The sequence below is a fragment of the Oncorhynchus kisutch genome, unplaced genomic scaffold (genome assembly GCF_002021735.2).
Source record: "Oncorhynchus kisutch isolate 150728-3 unplaced genomic scaffold, Okis_V2 scaffold1376, whole genome shotgun sequence".
In the NCBI taxonomy this organism is placed as follows: domain Eukaryota; kingdom Metazoa; phylum Chordata; class Actinopteri; order Salmoniformes; family Salmonidae; genus Oncorhynchus; species Oncorhynchus kisutch.
Window position 1 is genome coordinate 1 of NW_022263321.1, and position 24073 is coordinate 24073.

The window sequence follows — 24073 nt, forward strand, 5'->3', positions numbered from 1 at the left end:
CTCGAGTACCTGACTGCTGAGATCCTGGAGTGGCCGGAAACGCTGCCGTGACAACAAGAAGACTCGTATCATCCCGTCACCGCAGCTGGCAGTCCGTAACGACGAGGAGCCTGAACAAACTGCTGTGGCTGCGTCTGTGCTCCGCGTGCGTGACCATCGCTCAGGGTGGTGTTCTGCCCAAACATCCAGGCAGTGCTGCCCCCCAAGAAGACTGAGAAGGCCGTCAAAGCCAAGTAAATCGCTGGTGCGGTGCTGCAACTTGACTACTCAACCCCCAAAGGCTCTTTTAAGAGCCAACCACCTAGCTCAGCAAAAGCGCAAAGGTCCTTGTATGCCTGGCCAACTATTTGGCGCGTTTGTTAGCTACACCAATAAACACGGCAACAGTATCAAGTGCCCACATGAGGCCTAAAATGAAGAATAACAAGTACTAGGCTAGAATGAGAGAGCATTATTGCGCGTAAAGAGGTAACGTTGCTCGCGGCTCCTAACAAAAGACCCAAGCAGGCCTCGCGAGGGAGGGGGTTGCATTTGGGGCGGCACGGAGAGCCGAGACTCCGTCAATGGGCGGCGGAGGAGGCCTCCGCAACGGGCCAATCAGGGCGGTGCGGAGATGGTGACCAATGCAGACGCCGCTGCCGGCTTATAAACTTCACATAGGCATTTGGAGGCTATACTCCGACTGTGAAAGAAGAAGCTAGCTAGCGCCATGGCCAGAACAAGGCAAACCGCTCGCAAATCCACCGGTGGCAAAGCACCCAGGAAGCAGCTCGCACCAAGGCTGCGCGCAAGGCGCCCGGCCACCGGCGGCGTGAAGAGCCTCACCGTTACAGGCCGGCACCGTGCTCTTAGAGAGATCCGTCGTTACCAGAAGTCCACTGAGCTGCTGATCCGCAAACTGCCTTTCCAGCGCCTGGTGCGAGAAATTGCCCAGGACTTTAAGACCGACCTGCGCTTCAGAGTTCCGCATTGATGGCCCTGCAGGAAGCAAGGCGAGGCTTACCTGGTCGGCCTGTTCGAGGACACCAACCTGTGCGCCATCCACGCCAGAGGGTGACCATCATGCCCAAGGACATCCAGCTGGCCCGTCGTATTCGCGGAGAGCGCGCCATAAACGATGACCTGATCTCCAAAATCCCCCAAAGGCTCTTTTAAGAGCCACCTCCATATTTCAGTCAAAAAGGCACAATTGTTCCATTTGTACACGCCCCTTTCCCACAGTTTTCCCTGCTCTCGAGTCCCTACAGACCGTGGTTCGATTCCAGGCTGTATCACCACCGGCCGTGATTGTAAATAAGAGTTTGTTCTTAACTGACTTGAGTCGTTTCAATAACGCTCTCTATATGTGATTAGATGTATGCCTAGAGTAGAAGTGGCGAAAATGGTCACTATGTAGCTAAGAACAACTGACTTTGAAAGTCCCATGTTGCAGTGCCGCTGATGAGAGGGGAAAAGTTTTACCGTGGAGCACGGAGGCCATCTAGTGGTTAAACGCGGGTACTGTCAGCGTGTGAGCACGTCATAGTTGCTCCCTATTGGTATTTGATCTTCAGGCCAGTGTTTCCCAAACTCGGTCCTCGGGTCCCCAAGTGGGGTACGTTGTGTTTTTTCGAATCCAATTGCTCTTGGAATGTAACATGCTAGAGTATGTCTTTTCCTTTGTGAAAATGGCCATTCAATCATTTCTGGGCCATGTGACATTCCTCGATGGCCCAAAAAATCCATGTTTTGATCCGATCATTACAACGTTAGCTGTGTGCACCCCATAATTCATGCGACTGACTAAGCTATTGAAAGTCAAATGATATATCTCTGTCCAGCGCAAGTGAAAGGTGGTCGAAAAAAAGTGGTACCAACGTTTTGGTTGAAGGTACAGGAAATGTTGTAGGCCACCCAATTAGACGTGATATTATTAAGTCGCCCTTTTGTGCTTGTTTGTGTGAGTGCATAGGTAAGTTGTTTCGATATGGTGGAATAAATGGAGAAATGAAAGGAATGTATTTAGTGGGATGAATTCAGTGTGCGATTGAATATTCCAATGCCATACCCATTGTTAGTCCTTTAGACTAGATCCGAGATCCCTTAAGAGAATGAAGAGAAAAGGTATCAGGACGGCAGGAATCAATAGATGTAATCATCAAGGGCTTGCAAAAGAGCTGTTACGAAACAGGACACAAGCAGCCGGGATGATTGCCCTATTAGTAGTTGACCAATTACAAAATAGCAATCAGCAATGCGGGCAGGTACGTGTTGATTGCTGTATTGGCTTCGTAAATAGGCTTCATAAGGAACTAAATGGCTCAGCACATGACACCTTCACAGTGGAGAATATTTGATACTACTGACTTCCGTTGAGTCGAGTCGTGTGTCCTTGACGTGATTTGAAGTCGACTTCTGATGTGGGATTTAGTTCATTTTAAAAGAAGATTTGCTGAGGAATCGAAATGATAAGACAAAGTAAAGGCCCTAAATACAGGCTGCCAGTTAAATGCAGCAATGACACGGCTAAAGTGTGTAATTGCCGGACCAAAGAGCAGGAATTGTCTGCTGTTGCATCTTCACTCATGAGACAGGTAATAGCGGAGCTCCGTGGTGCTGAAAAGGACAGCGCCCCTGGCCATTTGCCAAAGCCTATTTCCCGTTGGAGGGATTCTTGACATGCTATAGGCACAGTTCAGTACACCCCTCATCCAACAGACAGACCCCCTCCTGTAATTGGTCCCAGAATCATCCACTTGATTCCCGACCACCAACCGATTCTCGGGGTGCATTGGTGTAAAATGTGGTCGTCGAGATAAAGTTCTATAGGCTACATGGGGTAATGGCATCTGGAGCTTTTTTTTTGGAGCTACCTACACCAGTAGGAGAGCTTACAGATAAAGAGTGCACTAGGCTAGAGAGAAAAGTAGCATTCCGTTTTTCATAAAGTAGGTCAATGTAACTTACCCTCTTTTGATACTTGAGAAACATACATTCACATGATGTCCAAATCTGCAAGAGACAAACCAGCAGAAAATCAGCAGGTGAACAAAAGGGTTAAGTGAATATGATTTAAGAGCAGTCAAATGAAGTAATAGTGACATAGATTGTAAGAACTGAAATCTACCATGTGAACATTGCATTGTGGCTTTAGAAGAGCATGTATTTGTAGATGAATGACAGATTAGGTTTGGTGACAAAGTAACTGTATAATTTGAGGTACTCTACATGAGCATGTGTTTGCCTATTTGATGATCTGTTGGTAGTTAATGTTTGATTTTGACCACGTACTTGTTGTGACAATTGCATCAGGTTGAGGGAGAAATGCTCTGTGTGGCCATTGTGAGTGGCACTTCTGATCCAGCAGGTGGTGTTAAGATCCCTCCCTATGTGGCTTGAATGATGAGCCAGTGTTGGCTAAATGACTTGTGGTCCAGTGGGTGGCGGTGAAATGCCTCCCTATCTATATGACTTGACCTATTCCTTTGACATTGTTCACTTGGAGATGATTCCGGTCTTCTTCGTGTCCTCTTCATGAGCACTTCTGCATGTCTTCCTTCCTGTCTTGCCATGTGTGTTTTTGTTAGATATCACTGGGCACATTCCTAACGTGGAGGTCGTTTGCATAGCTCATGTCATGTGGATATATAAAGTATTGTATTGTAAGGTATGTTAGTCTACGGACTGTCTGACATGGCTCGTCCATATATTGATGTATTCCAATTCCATTTGGGTGTATTGTGTGGAATGTTGGAACATGGTTCGATCTTACTTGTTAGACTTGACTGTGCTGTTGGAGCTAGTAACACAAGCATTTCTGCTAAACAGGTGTATGTATATCTCTCTAGTCACCCCCAAAACCAAATCTTTCTTTGGCCGCCTCTCCTTCCTTCCAGTTCTCTGCTGCCAATGACTGGAAGGAAGTAGAAAAATCTGTGAAACTGGAAACACTTATCTCCCTCACTAGCTTTAAGCACCAACTGTCAGAGCAGCTCACAGATTACTGCACCTGTACATAGCCCACCTATAATTTAGGCCAAACAACTACCTCTTTCCCTACTGTATTTAATGAATGAATTAATTTAGCTCCTTTGCACCCCATTATTTTTATTGCTACTTTGGACATTTCTTCCATTTGCAAATCTACCATTCCAGTGTTTGACTTGCTATATTGTATTTACTTTGCCACCATGGCCTTTTTTTGACCTTTACCTCCCTTATCTCACCTCATTTGCTCACATGGTATATAGACTTGTTTATACTGTATTATTGACTGTATGTTTGTTTTACTCCATGTGTAAGTCTGTGTCGTTGTATGTGTCAAACTGCTTTGCTTTATCTTGGCTAGGTCGCAATTGTAAATGAGAAGTTGTTCTCAACTTGCCTACCTGGTTAAATAAAGGTGAAATAAAAAAATAAATAAAAAATGTGTCTATTTGATTAGGATTAGGACTTTTCCTCTATGTGTCGCACTTCCATTTCCACTGTCATTTATGCTGCAGGCTAATTACTACCAATGTCATTGTGGTCCAAGTTCAACTCCTAGCCTATAGGGTGTGGTAACAGGCCCTCTGTTATTTGTTGTTGTACTCTGCATGTGAAGTATCTGCACTGTAGCCTATAGAGGAACTAAGCCCTTGATAATAGGGGAACGCAAGCAGTTGAAGGGAACAAGTGGCAGAGTCTAACCTGCTGTTGAACACAAACTCCCAGTCCTATGATGTTGCTCTGTGAAGGAGGTTAGCTTTTCAGCATTCAATTCATGGCAGCCTTCTTCTCCCTGGTTGATTTGTGAATGTGAGTGATTCGAGAATGTTTGGCTTTGGTATCCAAGGTGTTTGAGATTGTTGAGGACCAGTGTTCCGAGGGGCTGACTGTGACATCATAAAGCGGAATGTAGTTAGTGTGCTGTTTGAGGGATTCCAATTCAGTCCGTTGCGGCCTTCCAGGCAGCGCAGTTGTGCTTCAAGTGTGCTCTCTGTGTGATGACTTGTTGTGCGCCTACACGGACGGAGTACAGCTACGAACGGAGGTGACATTTGGGGTAAGCCTAAGCCTTTTCGTAACCTTAACCTATTTCTTCTAACTTGCTATGCTTTGTGCTTTGATGACACTAGCTGCATCCCAGCTAGTTGAACGCTTGTTCAGAGCCACCTCCATATTTCAGTCAAAAAGGCACAATTGTTCCATTTGTACACGCCCCTTTCCCACAGTGTTCCCTGCTCTCGAGTCCCTACAGACCGTGGTTCGATTCCAGGCTGTATCACCACCGGCCGTGATTGTAAATAAGAGTTTGTTCTTAACTGACTTGAGTCGTTTCAATAACGCTCTCTATATGTGATTAGATGTATGCCTAGAGTAGAAGAGGGGAAAAATACAGTAGCAGTAATGAGTGATAGTAATGATATAGGGCAAAAAGTGGCGAAAATGGTCACTATGTAGCTAAGAACAACTGACTTTGAAAGGTTGAGAGGGGTTGAGAGGGGAAAAGTTTTACCGTGGAGCACGGAGGCCATCTAGTGGTTAAACGCGGGTACTGTCAGCGTGTGAGCACGTCATAGTTGCTCCCTATTGGTATTTGATCTTCAGGCCAGTGTTTCCCAAACTCGGTCCTCGGGTCCCCAAGTGGGGCACGTTGTGTTTTTTCGAATCCAATTGCTCTTGGAATGTAACATGCTAGAGTATGTCTTTTCCTTTGTGAAAATGGCCATTCAATCATTTCTGGGCCATGTGACATTCCTCGATGGCCCAAAAAATCCATGTTTTGATCCGATCATTACAACGTTAGCTGTGTGCACCCCATAATTCATGCGACTGACTAAGCTATTGAAAGTCAAATGATATATCTCTGTCCAGCGCAAGTGAAAGGTGGTCGAAAAAAAGTGGTACCAACGTTTTGGTTGAAGGTACAGGAAATGTTGTAGGCCACCCAATTAGACGTGATATTATTAAGTCGCCCTTTTGTGCTTGTTTGTGTGAGTGCATAGGTAAGTTGTTTCGATATGGTGGAATAAATGGAGAAATGAAAGGAATGTATTTAGTGGGATGAATTCAGTGTGCGATTGAATATTCCAATGCCATACCCATTGTTAGTCCTTTAGACTAGATCCGAGATCCCTTAAGAGAATGAAGAGAAAAGGTATCAGGACGGCAGGAATCAATAGATGTAATCATCAAGGGCTTGCAAAAGAGCTGTTACGAAACAGGACACAAGCAGCCGGGATGATTGCCCTATTAGTAGTTGACCAATTACAAAATAGCAATCAGCAATGCGGGCAGGTACGTGTTGATTGCTGTATTGGCTTCGTAAATAGGCTTCATAAGGAACTAAATGGCTCAGCACATGACACCTTCACAGTGGAGAATATTTGATACTACTGACTTCCGTTGAGTCGAGTCGTGTGTCCTTGACGTGATTTGAAGTCGACTTCTGATGTGGGATTTAGTTCATTTTTAAAAGAAGATTTGCTGAGGAATCGAAATGATAAGACAAAGTAAAGGCCCTAAATACAGGCTGCCAGTTAAATGCAGCAATGACACGGCTAAAGTGTGTAATTGCCGGACCAAAGAGCAGGAATTGTCTGCTGTTGCATCTTCACTCATGAGACAGGTAATAGCGGAGCTCCGTGGTGCTGAAAAGGACAGCGCCCCTGGCCATTTGCCAAAGCCTATTTCCCGTTGGAGGGATTCTTGACATGCTATAGGCACAGTTCAGTACACCCCTCATCCAACAGACAGACCCCCTCCTGTAATTGGTCCCAGAATCATCCACTTGATTCCCGACCACCAACCGATTCTCGGGGTGCATTGGTGTAAAATGTGGTCGTCGAGATAAAGTTCTATAGGCTACATGGGGTAATGGCATCTGGAGCTTTTTTTTTGGAGCTACCTACACCAGTAGGAGAGCTTACAGATAAAGAGTGCACTAGGCTAGAGAGAAAAGTAGCATTCCGTTTTTCATAAAGTAGGTCAATGTAACTTACCCTCTTTTGATACTTGAGAAACATACATTCACATGATGTCCAAATCTGCAAGAGACAAACCAGCAGAAAATCAGCAGGTGAACAAAAGGGTTAAGTGAATATGATTTAAGAGCAGTCAAATGAAGTAATAGTGACATAGATTGTAAGAACTGAAATCTACCATGTGAACATTGCATTGTGGCTTTAGAAGAGCATGTATTTGTAGATGAATGACAGATTAGGTTTGGTGACAAAGTAACTGTATAATTTGAGGTACTCTACATGAGCATGTGTTTGCCTATTTGATGATCTGTTGGTAGTTAATGTTTGATTTTGACCACGTACTTGTTGTGACAATTGCATCAGGTTGAGGGAGAAATGCTCTGTGTGGCCATTGTGAGTGGCACTTCTGATCCAGCAGGTGGTGTTAAGATCCCTCCCTATGTGGCTTGAATGATGAGCCAGTGTTGGCTAAATGACTTGTGGTCCAGTGGGTGGCGGTGAAATGCCTCCCTATCTATATGACTTGACCTATTCCTTTGACATTGTTCACTTGGAGATGATTCCGGTCTTCTTCGTGTCCTCTTCATGAGCACTTCTGCATGTCTTCCTTCCTGTCTTGCCATGTGTGTTTTTGTTAGATATCACTGGGCACATTCCTAACGTGGAGGTCGTTTGCATAGCTCATGTCATGTGGATATATAAAGTATTGTATTGTAAGGTATGTTAGTCTACGGACTGTCTGACATGGCTCGTCCATATATTGATGTATTCCAATTCCATTTGGGTGTATTGTGTGGAATGTTGGAACATGGTTCGATCTTACTTGTTAGACTTGACTGTGCTGTTGGAGCTAGTAACACAAGCATTTCTGCTAAACAGGTGTATGTATATCTCTCTAGTCACCCCCAAAACCAAATCTTTCTTTGGCCGCCTCTCCTTCCTTCCAGTTCTCTGCTGCCAATGACTGGAAGGAAGTAGAAAAATCTGTGAAACTGGAAACACTTATCTCCCTCACTAGCTTTAAGCACCAACTGTCAGAGCAGCTCACAGATTACTGCACCTGTACATAGCCCACCTATAATTTAGGCCAAACAACTACCTCTTTCCCTACTGTATTTAATGAATGAATTAATTTAGCTCCTTTGCACCCCATTATTTTTATTGCTACTTTGGACATTTCTTCCATTTGCAAATCTACCATTCCAGTGTTTGACTTGCTATATTGTATTTACTTTGCCACCATGGCCTTTTTTTGACCTTTACCTCCCTTATCTCACCTCATTTGCTCACATGGTATATAGACTTGTTTATACTGTATTATTGACTGTATGTTTGTTTTACTCCATGTGTAAGTCTGTGTCGTTGTATGTGTCAAACTGCTTTGCTTTATCTTGGCTAGGTCGCAATTGTAAATGAGAAGTTGTTCTCAACTTGCCTACCTGGTTAAATAAAGGTGAAATAAAAAAATAAATAAAAAATGTGTCTATTTGATTAGGATTAGGACTTTTCCTCTATGTGTCGCACTTCCATTTCCACTGTCATTTATGCTGCAGGCTAATTACTACCAATGTCATTGTGGTCCAAGTTCAACTCCTAGCCTATAGGGTGTGGTAACAGGCCCTCTGTTATTTGTTGTTGTACTCTGCATGTGAAGTATCTGCACTGTAGCCTATAGAGGAACTAAGCCCTTGATAATAGGGGAACGCAAGCAGTTGAAGGGAACAAGTGGCAGAGTCTAACCTGCTGTTGAACACAAACTCCCAGTCCTATGATGTTGCTCTGTGAAGGAGGTTAGCTTTTCAGCATTCAATTCATGGCAGCCTTCTTCTCCCTGGTTGATTTGTGAATGTGAGTGATTCGAGAATGTTTGGCTTTGGTATCCAAGGTGTTTGAGATTGTTGAGGACCAGTGTTCCGAGGGGCTGACTGTGACATCATAAAGCGGAATGTAGTTAGTGTGCTGTTTGAGGGATTCCAATTCAGTCCGTTGCGGCCTTCCAGGCAGCGCAGTTGTGCTTCAAGTGTGCTCTCTGTGTGATGACTTGTTGTGCGCCTACACGGACGGAGTACAGCTACGAACGGAGGTGACATTTGGGGTAAGCCTAAGCCTTTTCGTAACCTTAACCTATTTCTTCTAACTTGCTATGCTTTGTGCTTTGATGACACTAGCTGCATCCCAGCTAGTTGAACGCTTGTTCAGAGCCACCTCCATATTTCAGTCAAAAAGGCACAATTGTTCCATTTGTACACGCCCCTTTCCCACAGTGTTCCCTGCTCTCGAGTCCCTACAGACCGTGGTTCGATTCCAGGCTGTATCACCACCGGCCGTGATTGTAAATAAGAGTTTGTTCTTAACTGACTTGAGTCGTTTCAATAACGCTCTCTATATGTGATTAGATGTATGCCTAGAGTAGAAGAGGGGAAAAATACAGTAGCAGTAATGAGTGATAGTAATGATATAGGGCAAAAAGTGGCGAAAATGGTCACTATGTAGCTAAGAACAACTGACTTTGAAAGGTTGAGAGGGGTTGAGAGGGGAAAAGTTTTACCGTGGAGCACGGAGGCCATCTAGTGGTTAAACGCGGGTACTGTCAGCGTGTGAGCACGTCATAGTTGCTCCCTATTGGTATTTGATCTTCAGGCCAGTGTTTCCCAAACTCGGTCCTCGGGTCCCCAAGTGGGGCACGTTGTGTTTTTTCGAATCCAATTGCTCTTGGAATGTAACATGCTAGAGTATGTCTTTTCCTTTGTGAAAATGGCCATTCAATCATTTCTGGGCCATGTGACATTCCTCGATGGCCCAAAAAATCCATGTTTTGATCCGATCATTACAACGTTAGCTGTGTGCACCCCATAATTCATGCGACTGACTAAGCTATTGAAAGTCAAATGATATATCTCTGTCCAGCGCAAGTGAAAGGTGGTCGAAAAAAAGTGGTACCAACGTTTTGGTTGAAGGTACAGGAAATGTTGTAGGCCACCCAATTAGACGTGATATTATTAAGTCGCCCTTTTGTGCTTGTTTGTGTGAGTGCATAGGTAAGTTGTTTCGATATGGTGGAATAAATGGAGAAATGAAAGGAATGTATTTAGTGGGATGAATTCAGTGTGCGATTGAATATTCCAATGCCATACCCATTGTTAGTCCTTTAGACTAGATCCGAGATCCCTTAAGAGAATGAAGAGAAAAGGTATCAGGACGGCAGGAATCAATAGATGTAATCATCAAGGGCTTGCAAAAGAGCTGTTACGAAACAGGACACAAGCAGCCGGGATGATTGCCCTATTAGTAGTTGACCAATTACAAAATAGCAATCAGCAATGCGGGCAGGTACGTGTTGATTGCTGTATTGGCTTCGTAAATAGGCTTCATAAGGAACTAAATGGCTCAGCACATGACACCTTCACAGTGGAGAATATTTGATACTACTGACTTCCGTTGAGTCGAGTCGTGTGTCCTTGACGTGATTTGAAGTCGACTTCTGATGTGGGATTTAGTTCATTTTTAAAAGAAGATTTGCTGAGGAATCGAAATGATAAGACAAAGTAAAGGCCCTAAATACAGGCTGCCAGTTAAATGCAGCAATGACACGGCTAAAGTGTGTAATTGCCGGACCAAAGAGCAGGAATTGTCTGCTGTTGCATCTTCACTCATGAGACAGGTAATAGCGGAGCTCCGTGGTGCTGAAAAGGACAGCGCCCCTGGCCATTTGCCAAAGCCTATTTCCCGTTGGAGGGATTCTTGACATGCTATAGGCACAGTTCAGTACACCCCTCATCCAACAGACAGACCCCCTCCTGTAATTGGTCCCAGAATCATCCACTTGATTCCCGACCACCAACCGATTCTCGGGGTGCATTGGTGTAAAATGTGGTCGTCGAGATAAAGTTCTATAGGCTACATGGGGTAATGGCATCTGGAGCTTTTTTTTTGGAGCTACCTACACCAGTAGGAGAGCTTACAGATAAAGAGTGCACTAGGCTAGAGAGAAAAGTAGCATTCCGTTTTTCATAAAGTAGGTCAATGTAACTTACCCTCTTTTGATACTTGAGAAACATACATTCACATGATGTCCAAATCTGCAAGAGACAAACCAGCAGAAAATCAGCAGGTGAACAAAAGGGTTAAGTGAATATGATTTAAGAGCAGTCAAATGAAGTAATAGTGACATAGATTGTAAGAACTGAAATCTACCATGTGAACATTGCATTGTGGCTTTAGAAGAGCATGTATTTGTAGATGAATGACAGATTAGGTTTGGTGACAAAGTAACTGTATAATTTGAGGTACTCTACATGAGCATGTGTTTGCCTATTTGATGATCTGTTGGTAGTTAATGTTTGATTTTGACCACGTACTTGTTGTGACAATTGCATCAGGTTGAGGGAGAAATGCTCTGTGTGGCCATTGTGAGTGGCACTTCTGATCCAGCAGGTGGTGTTAAGATCCCTCCCTATGTGGCTTGAATGATGAGCCAGTGTTGGCTAAATGACTTGTGGTCCAGTGGGTGGCGGTGAAATGCCTCCCTATCTATATGACTTGACCTATTCCTTTGACATTGTTCACTTGGAGATGATTCCGGTCTTCTTCGTGTCCTCTTCATGAGCACTTCTGCATGTCTTCCTTCCTGTCTTGCCATGTGTGTTTTTGTTAGATATCACTGGGCACATTCCTAACGTGGAGGTCGTTTGCATAGCTCATGTCATGTGGATATATAAAGTATTGTATTGTAAGGTATGTTAGTCTACGGACTGTCTGACATGGCTCGTCCATATATTGATGTATTCCAATTCCATTTGGGTGTATTGTGTGGAATGTTGGAACATGGTTCGATCTTACTTGTTAGACTTGACTGTGCTGTTGGAGCTAGTAACACAAGCATTTCTGCTAAACAGGTGTATGTATATCTCTCTAGTCACCCCCAAAACCAAATCTTTCTTTGGCCGCCTCTCCTTCCTTCCAGTTCTCTGCTGCCAATGACTGGAAGGAAGTAGAAAAATCTGTGAAACTGGAAACACTTATCTCCCTCACTAGCTTTAAGCACCAACTGTCAGAGCAGCTCACAGATTACTGCACCTGTACATAGCCCACCTATAATTTAGGCCAAACAACTACCTCTTTCCCTACTGTATTTAATGAATTAATTAATTTAGCTCCTTTGCACCCCATTATTTTTATTGCTACTTTGGACATTTCTTCCATTTGCAAATCTACCATTCCAGTGTTTGACTTGCTATATTGTATTTACTTTGCCACCATGGCCTTTTTTTGACCTTTACCTCCCTTATCTCACCTCATTTGCTCACATGGTATATAGACTTGTTTATACTGTATTATTGACTGTATGTTTGTTTTACTCCATGTGTAAGTCTGTGTCGTTGTATGTGTCAAACTGCTTTGCTTTATCTTGGCTAGGTCGCAATTGTAAATGAGAAGTTGTTCTCAACTTGCCTACCTGGTTAAATAAAGGTGAAATAAAAAAATAAATAAAAAATGTGTCTATTTGATTAGGATTAGGACTTTTCCTCTATGTGTCGCACTTCCATTTCCACTGTCATTTATGCTGCAGGCTAATTACTACCAATGTCATTGTGGTCCAAGTTCAACTCCTAGCCTATAGGGTGTGGTAACAGGCCCTCTGTTATTTGTTGTTGTACTCTGCATGTGAAGTATCTGCACTGTAGCCTATAGAGGAACTAAGCCCTTGATAATAGGGGAACGCAAGCAGTTGAAGGGAACAAGTGGCAGAGTCTAACCTGCTGTTGAACACAAACTCCCAGTCCTATGATGTTGCTCTGTGAAGGAGGTTAGCTTTTCAGCATTCAATTCATGGCAGCCTTCTTCTCCCTGGTTGATTTGTGAATGTGAGTGATTCGAGAATGTTTGGCTTTGGTATCCAAGGTGTTTGAGATTGTTGAGGACCAGTGTTCCGAGGGGCTGACTGTGACATCATAAAGCGGAATGTAGTTAGTGTGCTGTTTGAGGGATTCCAATTCAGTCCGTTGCGGCCTTCCAGGCAGCGCAGTTGTGCTTCAAGTGTGCTCTCTGTGTGATGACTTGTTGTGCGCCTACACGGACGGAGTACAGCTACGAACGGAGGTGACATTTGGGGTAAGCCTAAGCCTTTTCGTAACCTTAACCTATTTCTTCTAACTTGCTATGCTTTGTGCTTTGATGACACTAGCTGCATCCCAGCTAGTTGAACGCTTGTCAGTCGTTCTCGGCAGCCACTAAGTACAGGTAAGAGACAATTATGGCAACAATAAGTTGTAAGATGAAACCTAGTCACATCTGAGATGTGAATCAACTGCACCGATTGATAAATCGCCAGTATGTGTCCTTGGGCCTCATTTGTCCCCTTTGAAATGACCTGTTGAGATCATTCGATGCAACATCTGAGGCTATCTGGCCTATAAAGGATCCACCTCATACCACTATTTCCATAATATAAGGCTATGTTATTGGTTTTTGAAAAAAGTACCATACAATATTTGCACATCCCTATCACCTCTGTACGCATAGGAAAACGATCCCTTTATTGTGTGTGTGTGTTGGGTGGGTGTCTGAGGAATGTTTTACAGCGTTTCAGCTTGCAGAGGTGTCACCACCCTTCCCATGGCCACCTGGATCCTGTCTTGGGAAGAAAAAGAAGAATGATGTTATTACATGGCCTTAAAGAGCTACATGACTGCTGAGGTGACATTACGGACCCCTTAGGATTTGTGGCGTTCCTTGTGTATTTGTTTCCCGTATATGTTCCACTTCGTTTCTCCTTTGTACTTGTGACACTATTTGAGGTTTTAACGCCTATCTCTATTAGGTGTGACTGGCAACTGCAGTGGGTTGAATCCTACTAGTTCAGTGTTTCCCAACTCCAGGCAGGGGTAGAGTAGCCATTTTTGTTGTAGCGCTGGAGAGGCACAGCTGATTGAAAGAGTTGAATCAGGTGCAACAACAACAACAACAACAACAACAAGAAGAACAACACCAATCAATGTGAAGAGTGGGACACAGATTAGTAGTGGATCCCCCAGTTGTCACAGTTGGGCCTTGTGTTCAACATAGCTCAGTATTTGAGTGTGTTTCCCGCGCATGTAAGTAGCTTTCATTTCTTCTTCCTCCATAGTTCCCTAGAACGAACGCCCTCCCCTTTGCAGCAGAGGCCAGGCAAAAGCGCGCGCTTTCTGTGCCACTGGCTTCAATCAGGTCCACCAAACGCAGATAATAAGAGCACCAAGCCCCAAAAATTGCGTCATTCATTCACTTTTTTTATTTTTATTTTTATTTTTATTTCACCTTTATTTAACCAGGTAGGCTAGTTGAGAACAAGTTCTCATTTGCAACTGCGACCTGGCCAAGATAAAGCATAGCAGTGTGAGCATACAACAAAGAGTTACACATGGAGTAAACAATTAACAAGTCAATAACACAGTAGAAAACGAAGGGGGGGTCTATATACAATGTGTGCAAAAGGCATGAGGAGGTAGGCAAATAATTACAATTTTGCAGATTAACACTGGAGTGATAAAAGATCAGATGGTCATGTACAGGTAGAGATATTGGTGTGCAGAAGAGCAGAAAAGTAAATAAATAAAAACAGTACGGGGATGAGGTAGGTGAAAAGGGTGGGCTATTTACCAATAGACTATGTACAGCTGCAGCGATCGGTTAGCTGCTCAGATAGCTGATGTTTGAAGTTGGTGAGGGAGATAAAAGTCTCCAACTTCAGCGATTTTTGCAATTCGTTCCAGTCACAGGCAGCAGAGTACTGGAACGAAAGGCGGCCAAATGAGGTGTTGGCTTTAGGGATGATCAGTGAGATACACCTGCTGGAGCGCGTGCTACGGATGGGTGTTGCCATCGTGACCAGTGAGCTGAGATAAGGCGGAGCTTTACCTAGCATAGACTTGTAGATGACCTGGAGCCAGTGGGTCTGGCGACGAATATGTAGCGAGGGCCAGCCGACTAGAGCATACAAGTCGCAGTGGTGGGTAGTATAAGGTGCTTTAGTGACAAAACGGATGGCACTGTGATAGACTGCATCCAGTTTGCTGAGTAGAGTGTTGGAAGCCATTTTGTAGATGACATCGCCGAAGTCGAGGATCGGTAGGATAGTCAGTTTTACTAGGGTAAGCTTGGCGGCTTGAGTGAAGGAGGCTTTGTTGCGGAATAGAAAGCCGACTCTTGATTTGATTTTCGATTGGAGATGTTTGATATGAGTCTGGAAGGAGAGTTTGCAGTCTAGCCAGACACCTAGGTACTTATAGACGTCCACATATTCTAGGTCGGAACCATCCAGGGTGGTGATGCTAGTCGGGCATGCAGGTGCAGGCAGCGACCGGTTGAAAAGCATGCATTTGGTTTTACTAGCGTTTAAGAGCAGTTGGAGGCCACGGAAGGAGTGTTGTATGGCATTGAAGCTTGTTTGGAGGTTAGATAGCACAGTGTCCAAAGACGGGCCGAAAGTATATAGAATGGTGTCGTCTGCGTAGAGGTGGATCAGGGAATCGCCCGCAGCAAGAGCAACATCATTGATATACACAGAGAAAAGAGTCGGCCCGAGAATTGAACCCTGTGGCACCCCCATAGAGACTGCCAGAGGACCGGACAGCATGCCCTCCGATTTGACACACTGAACTCTGTCTGCAAAGTAATTGGTGAACCAGGCAAGGCAGTCATCCGAAAAACCGAGGCTACTGAGTCTGCCGATAAGAATATGGTGATTGACAGAGTCGAAAGCCTTGGCAAGGTCGATGAAGACGGCTGCACAGTACTGTCTTTTATCGATGGCGGTTATGATGTCGTTTAGTACCTTGAGTGTGGCTGAGGTGCACCCATGACCGGCTCGGAAACCAGATTGCACAGCGGAGAAGGTACGGTGGGATTCGAGATGGTCAGTGACCTGTTTGTTGACTTGGCTTTCGAAGACCTTAGATAGGCAGGGCAGGATGGATATAGGTCTGTAACAGTTTGGGTCCAGGGTGTCTCCCCCTTTGAAGAGGGGGATGACTGCGGCAGCTTTCCAATCCTTGGGGATCTCAGACGAGATGAAAGAGAGGTTGAACAGGCTGGTAATAGGGGTTGCGACAATGGTGGCAGATAGTTTCAGAAATAGAGGGTCCAGATTGTCAAGCCCAGCTGATTTGTACGGGTCCAGGTTTTGCAGCTCTTTCAGAACATCTGCTATCTGGATTTGGGTAAAGGAGAACCTGGAGAGGCTTGGGCGAGGAGCTGCGGGGGGGGCGGAGCTGTTGGCCGAGGTTGAAGTAGCCAGGCGGAAGGCATGGCCAGCCGTTGAGAAATGCTTATTGAAGTTTTCGATAATCATGGATTTATCAGTGGTGACCGTGTTACCTAGCCTCAGTGCAGTGGGCAGCTGGGAGGAGGTGCTCTTGTTCTCCATGGACTTCACAGTGTCCCAGAACTTTTTGGAGTTGGAGCTACAGGATGCAAACTTCTGCCTGAAGAAGCTGGCCTTAGCTTTCCTGACTGACTGCGTGTATTGGTTCCGGACTTCCCTGAACAGTTGCATATCACGGGGACTATTCGATGCTATTGCAGTCCGCCACAGGATGTTTTTGTGCTGGTCGAGGGCAGTCAGGTCTGGGGTGAACCAAGGGCTGTATCTGTTCTTAGTTCTGCATTTTTTGAACGGAGCATGCTTATCTAAAATGGTGAGGAAGTTACTTTTAAAGAATGACCAGGCATCCTCAACTGACGGGATGAGGTCAATGTCCTTCCAGGATACCCGGGCCAGGTCGATTAGAAAGGCCTGCTCACAGAAGTGTTTTAGGGAGCGTTTGACAGTGATGAGGGGTGGTCGTTTGACTGCGGCTCCGTAGCGGATACAGGCAATGAGGCAGTGATCGCTGAGATCCTGGTTGAAGACAGCGGAGGTGTATTTGGAGGGCCAGTTGGTCAGGATGACGTCTATGAGGGTGCCCTTGTTTACCGAGTTAGGGTTGTACCTGGTGGGTTCCTTGATGATTTGTGTGAGATTGAGGGCATCTAGCTTAGATTGTAGGACTGGCGGGGTGTTAAGCATATCCCAGTTTAGGTCACCTAACAGAACAAACTCTGAAGCTAGATGGGGGGCGATCAATTCACAAATGGTGTCCAGGGCACAGCTGGGAGCTGAGGGGGGTCGGTAGCAGGCGGCAACCGTGAGAGACTTATTTCTGGAGAGAGTAATTTTCAAAATTAGTAGTTCGAACTGTTTGGGTATGGACCTGGAAAGTATGACATTACTTTGCAGGCCATCTCTGCAGTAAACTGCAACTCCTCCCCCTTTGGCAGTTCTATCTTGACGGAAGATGTTATAGTTGAGTATGGAAATCTCTGAATTTTTGGTGGCCTTCCTGAGCCAGGATTCAGACACAGCAAGGACATCAGGGTTAGCAGAGTGTGCTAAAGCAGTGAGTAAGACAAACTTAGGGAGGAGGCTTCTGATGTTGACATGCATGAAACCAAGGCTTTTTCGAACACAGAAGTCAACAAATGAGGGTGCCTGGGGACATGCAGGGCCTGGGTTTACCTCCACATCACCCGCGGAACAGAGAAGGAGTAGTATGAGGGTGCGGCTAAAGGCTATCAAAACTGGTCGCCTAGAGCGTTGGGGACAGAGAATAAGAGGAGCAGGTTTCTGGGCATGGTAGAATATATTCAGGGCATAATGCGCAGACAGGGGTATGGTGGGGTGCGGGTACAGCGGAGGTAAGCCCAGGCACTGGGTGATGATGAGAGAGGTTGTATCTCTGGACATGCTGGTAGTAATGGGTGAGGTCACCGCATGTGTGGGAGGTGGGACAAAGGAGTTATCAGGGGTATGAAGAGTGGAACTAGGGGCTCCATTGTGAACTAAAACAATGATAACTAACCTGAACAACAGTATACAAGGCATATTGACATTTGAGAGAGACATACAGCGAGGCATACAGTAATCACAGGTGTTGAATTGGGAAAGCTAGCTAAAACAGTAGGTGAGACAACAGCTAATCAGCTAGCACAACAACAGCAGGTAAAATGGCGTAGACTAGGCAACGGGGCCAACAGATAAAACAAACAAGCAGAATGGAGTACCGTGATTTATGGACAGTCCAGCGTGCATCAGCTATGTAGCCAAGAGATCAGTGTCCAGGGGGCAGCGGTGGATGGGGAAGGGAAGCTGGACTGGCGAGTGTTATCCAGGTTAAAAAAAACGAACAATGACTAAATAGCTTGTAGCTAGTTAGCTGGTTAGCTTCTGGAGGTTCTTGAGTGTGTTCTAAAAATAAATAAAAAATAATAGCGATTCCGTATCACATTGGGTGAGGCAGGTTTCCGGAAGGTATAAACAAATTAAAAGTCAAAAGAGATAGAAAGTAAATATGGGTCCGGTGGGCGTTTGGGACGCGGCGATTCAGGCGGTTAGCAGGCCTGTGCTAACAAGCTAACAGTTTGTAGGCCCGGGCTAGACAAGGTAGCAGTTAGCGGACCGGAGCTGGACAAGCTAGCAGTTAGCAGGCCGAATTAGCAAGCAGGGAGATAGCGAGGGCTAGAGAGTTAGCCTTTGGGGGACGTCGCGATGGGGTGAGTCTGTTTATTCCTCTTCATGCGGTGACATCGATAGACCGGTCGTGGGCCCGGGTATTGTAGCTCAGGAGTATGCTACGGTGGTAGCGCAGGCCGGGCTAGCTTCAAGCTAAGTGGGTGGAAACGCTAGCCAGGGGTAATCATCCGGGGTTGCGGTTTAGCTAGATAGCTAGTTGTGAAGATCCAGCGTATTTGGAAGCTTAGGTTTAGCAAAATGTTTTTAAAGGGATAGCTATGTAAAAAACGAAAAATATGTAAAAAAAACGAAAAATATGTAAAAAACGAAAAATAAACAAAATATAAACAAAATATACAGGGACACGACACGACAGGACGACTTACTGCTACGCCATCTTGGATATCATAGACTAGCGAACACACGATGTCTGGAAGAGGTAAAGGCGGCAAGGGACTCGGAAAAGGAGGCGCCAAGCGTCACCGTAAGGTTCTCCGCGATAACATCCAGGGAATCACCAAGCCCGCCATTCGCCGTCTGGCTCGCCGTGGCGGCGTGAAGCGTATCTCCGGCCTGATCTACGAGGAGACCCGCGGTGTCCTGAAGGTGTTCCTTGAGAACGTGATCCGTGACTCCGTCACCTACACCGAGCACGCCAAGAGGAAGACCGTTACGGCCATGGACGTGGTCTACGCTCTGAAACGCCAGGGACGCACCCTGTACGGTTTCGGCGGTTAAACGCACTCTTTTCGGAACGTCAACATCCCGACTTGAACCCAAAGGCTCTTTTAAGAGCCACCCACATCCGCTTCAAAAGGGCCAAATCCATTGTAGGAAACCATGAGCCACTCTTGAGTGGACAGGGAGGGAGTGTTAAATGACAGGAGGCTATGTTCAGTACAGTCGTATTAAACCACGAGCCACTCTGAGTGGACGGGGAGGGAGTGTTCATGACAGGAGGCTATGTTCAGTGCAGGCTTTGCGTACAGTCGTATTACGAGACACCTGAAATAAAGGCACCACGCCTGGGAAATCCCCACCAAGTCCAAAAAGGGGTGCCTTATGTCTGGCCATTGCATGGATCTTTTTTTGAAACACACCATTCCCCACCAGTGACAGAGCATAGGCTATGGAATAAGGGGGGGGGGGGACAGGTCTTTGTTAGGGAAGCAAGCCTCTGAGTGGAAGGCTCTTATGCGCGCTCAGCTCCACTGGGCAAATGGCAGGGGCGCCTATGAGAAAGCAGGGGTGTGTCCACGGCCGGCGAATTAGCTTAGCTTCGTCTTCATAAGACGGAAAGGGCTCTCCACCCCCTCATTCGTTTGTGAGAAGCAACGAGACATCAGCATCATGCCCGAGCCAGCAAAGTCCGCGCCCAAGAAGGGCTCCAAGAAAGCCGTCACCAAGACCGCAGGGAAAGGCGGCAAGAAACGCCGAAAGTCGAGGAAGGAGAGCTACGCCATTTACGTGTACAAAGTCCTGAAGCAGGTCCACCCCGATACCGGCATCTCCTCCAAGGCCATGGGAATCATGAACTCGTTCGTGAACGACATCTTCGAGCGTATCGCCGGAGAGTCGTCTCGCCTGGCCCACTACAACAAGCGTTCCACCATCACCTCCAGGGAGATCCAGACCGCAGTGCGCCTGCTGCTCCCCGGAGAGCTGGCCAAGCACGCAGTGTCCGAGGGCACCAAGGCCGTGACCAAGTACACCAGCTCCAAATAAACAGCGCATTTGGAGTGCTGTAGTAACCCAAAGGCTCTTTTAAGAGCCACCCACCCTGTCAGTGAAAAAAGCAAATCCATGTGTGTGTGTGTGTGTGTGTGGAGGACATGTGTCCAATTGTGGGGAGGGGGGGGGGATAAAGGATGCTGACATGAACAGGGTAGGAATGTGTGCATGCCAGTAGAACACAGTGAGGGGGAGTCCAATGACTGGAGCCTGTATCACTTTAGGCCGTAGCAGGGACCCTCTGCACACATGAAGAACAGTCTCCGAGCAAGTGACGTCACCGATTGAAACTAGCCGTTCCACCTGTACAAGAGGGGGGGGAGGAGGAGGAGAAGAAGAGCCTCCAAATCTCTCTCTCTCTCTCTCTCGGCCTATATCAGGGCGAACAAGCACATGGGGGCCAGCCTCCATAGCGCCGGCCGCACAGCCAGACACCAAGACCCACAGACACAAAGACCGGCACGAGTCACGCTGCGGAGTCAAGCGAGGAAGGACTGCGAGAGAGAAGGGCACAAAAGCCTATCTCGGCCTGTTCACAGACAGACGAGCTGAGTGAGCTCAACTACTTTGGCCCTCACCTCATCTGCTTTTGAAAGAGACACACAGAGAGAGAGACCACCTAGCAGAAGAAAAAAACACACACTGTGCACAAAGAGCAGGCTCCAAATCCAACTAAAGGACTAATAAAACATCACACACAGTGTATTATTTCCTGTGCCTCCTGGACACATGACGAATACAAGGTGAAACTAGTCTCAGCCAGGCCTCACAAGTGCATGTGTTTTAAGGTCCCCAAAAGAGCTCTCCTTTAAAACACCAAGGAGCACATCAGGGGACGCCAAACCATTTGATTCCCTTGCCAGACATCTCGGCTCACTCCACAATCAATGGTGCTCGCAATCGGATGCACTTTTAGGCCATTTAGGAGACAAATAGCACAGGAAAAGCAGTGCGCACCGCTCCACCCGACAGTCGAACGGTGAGGTTTTGAGCGAGTCGCAGCAAAATGCACGGGGCTTCTGCAGCCCACATGACTTTATTCTGAACGGACACAAGTCTGCTCGCTGGGCCGTTCGCTTTTGGGCCAAAAACACGGCTCCGTCGGTGACTTTTGGCCCGATATTGGCGACCAGAAAACACAAGTGAAAGAGCATTTGGCCAGCCCGGAGAAGCCGAGCTGGGTGGCTTGAGTCTACATGGTTCTCATGTCGCGTTTAAGGCCAGCCCCCTGCACGGTGTAGAGCTTCAATAGCGCAGAGCAGCGTCTACAGCAAAGTACTCCTCCTCACAGACTACCGTAGTGTTGTAAGTGTGTGTGTTTACCGGACCGAACGACAGACATGGCAGAAGTCGCACCAGCACCCGCCGCCGCCGCGCCGGCCAAGGCACCCAAGAAGAAGGCAGCAGCCAAGCCCAAGAAAGCGGGACCCAGCGTAGGCGAGCTCATCGTCAAGGCGGTGTCCGCCTCCAAGGAGAGGAGCGGCGTGTCCCTGGCCGCGCTCAAGAAGTCTCTGGCGGCAGGCGGCTACGACGTGGAGAAGAACAACTCCCGTGTCAAGATCGCCGTCAAGAGCCTCGTCACCAAGGGCACCCTGGTCCAGACCAAGGGCACCGGTGCCTCCGGCTCCTTCAAGCTCAACAAGAAGGCCGTCGAGGCAAAGAAGCCCGCCAAGAAAGCCGCAGCCCCCAAAGCTAAGAAGGTGGCCGCCAAGAAGCCCGCCGCCGCCAAGAAGCCCAAGAAGGTAGCAGCCAAGAAGGCCGTGGCCGCAAAGAAGTCCCCCAAGAAGGCCAAGAAGCCCGCTACACCCAAAAAGGCCGCCAAGAGCCCAAAGAAGGTGAAGAAGCCCGCCGCAGCGGCCAAGAAAGCGGCCAAGAGCCCCAAGAAGGCTACCAAGGCAGTGAAGCCCAAAGCCGCCAAGCCCAAGGCAGCCAAGGCCAAGAAGGCAGCCCCCAAGAAGAAGTAAACCTATTCCAAACAGTGTTCTTTCTACTCGACACATGTTGTTACCACAAAAGGCTCTTTTAAGAGCCACCCACCTCTTTCCATAAAAGCGCATGTCATTCCATGTACGTCCTACCTACCTACCTACCTGTGGTGCAAAAGATATGAAATGAATGACTTACGCACCACATGTTCGAGTGGCTAAATGGCTTTACATTTGTCACTCAAGAGTGCAGCACCCTCACCAGTCAACATTGGTGTGATATGTGTTAGAATTCGCATGTCACATTGATCCTGATAATAAGAGGAATACATACTATAGTGTGTTGGACAGCAGCCATTTGTATTATGAGCCACTCTCGAATTGATTGATACATGTTTCAGTGATTTGAGTTGTCACTTTGGCGCTCCCGCCAATGAGAAAAAGTAACAAAAGTCGGAGGGAAACAGAGTAGCCTAGCCCTTGTCACTCTGCTGCCTGCGGGCGGGCGGGCGGGCTTAGGGCTGACTGTCTGTCTCTCCCTCACTCCAATTGGATAAGGGCACACCGGTCCAGTGGCCAATCGATGCCTCTTGTGGCGAGGTATAAGTAAGGCTCTCGAGGTGGCCAGCGCCTCATTGAGACTTTCTGTGACATACTGAAGCTACCAATATGAGCGGAAGAGGCAAAACCGGAGGCAAGGCCAGGGCGAAGGCAAAGACACGTTCATCCCGTGCCGGGCTCCAGTTCCCCGTGGGCCGTGTGCACAGGCTGCTGCGCAAAGGCAACTACGCCGAGCGTGTGGGCGCTGGCGCACCAGTCTACCTGGCCGCAGTGCTCGAGTACCTGACTGCTGAGATCCTGGAGTTGGCCGGAAACGCTGCCCGTGACAACAAGAAGACTCGTATCATCCCCCGTCACCTGCAGCTGGCAGTCCGTAACGACGAGGAGCTGAACAAACTGCTTGGCGGCGTGACCATCGCTCAGGGTGGTGTTCTGCCCAACATCCAGGCAGTGCTGCTCCCCAAGAAGACTGAGAAGGCCGTCAAAGCCAAGTAAAATCGCTGGTGCGGCTGCAACTTGACTACTCAACCCCCAAAGGCTCTTTTAAGAGCCAACCACCTAGCTCAGCAAAAGCGCAAAGTGTCCTTTGTATGCCTGGCCAACTATTTGGCGCGTTTGTTAGATACACACATAAACACGGCACAGTATCAAGTGCCCACATGAGGCCTAAAATGAAGAATAACAAGTACTAGGCTAGAATGAGAGAGCATTATTGCGCGTAAAGAGTAACGTTGCTCGCGGCCCTAACAAAAGACCCAAGCGGGCCTCGGCGAGGGAGGGGGTTGCATTTTGGGGCGGCACGGAGAGGCCGAGCCTCCCGTCCAATGGGCGGCGGAGGAGGCCTCCGCAACGGGCCAATCAGGGCGGTGCGGAGATGGTGACCAATCAGCAGACGCCGCTGCCGGCTTTATAAACTTCACATAGGCATTTGGAGGCTATACTCCGACTGTGAAAGAAGGAAGCTAGCTAGCGCCATGGCCAGAACCAAGCAAACCGCTCGCAAATCCACCGGTGGCAAAGCACCCAGGAAGCAGCTCGCCACCAAGGCTGCGCGCAAGAGCGCCCCGGCCACCGGCGGCGTGAAGAAGCCTCACCGTTACAGGCCCGGCACCGTGGCTCTTAGAGAGATCCGTCGTTACCAGAAGTCCACTGAGCTGCTGATCCGCAAACTGCCTTTCCAGCGCCTGGTGCGAGAAATTGCCCAGGACTTTAAGACCGACCTGCGCTTCCAGAGTTCCGCAGTGATGGCCCTGCAGGAAGCAAGCGAGGCTTACCTGGTCGGCCTGTTCGAGGACACCAACCTGTGCGCCATCCACGCCAAGAGGGTGACCATCATGCCCAAGGACATCCAGCTGGCCCGTCGTATTCGCGGAGAGCGCGCATAA

General features: G+C 47.3%; 1 pseudogene; it reads left to right on the forward strand.

Annotated features, from left to right (window-relative positions):
• The first annotated feature begins 699 nt into the window (after positions 1–699).
• On the forward strand, positions 700–24073 carry LOC116366168 (histone H3-like centromeric protein CSE4; annotated as a pseudogene).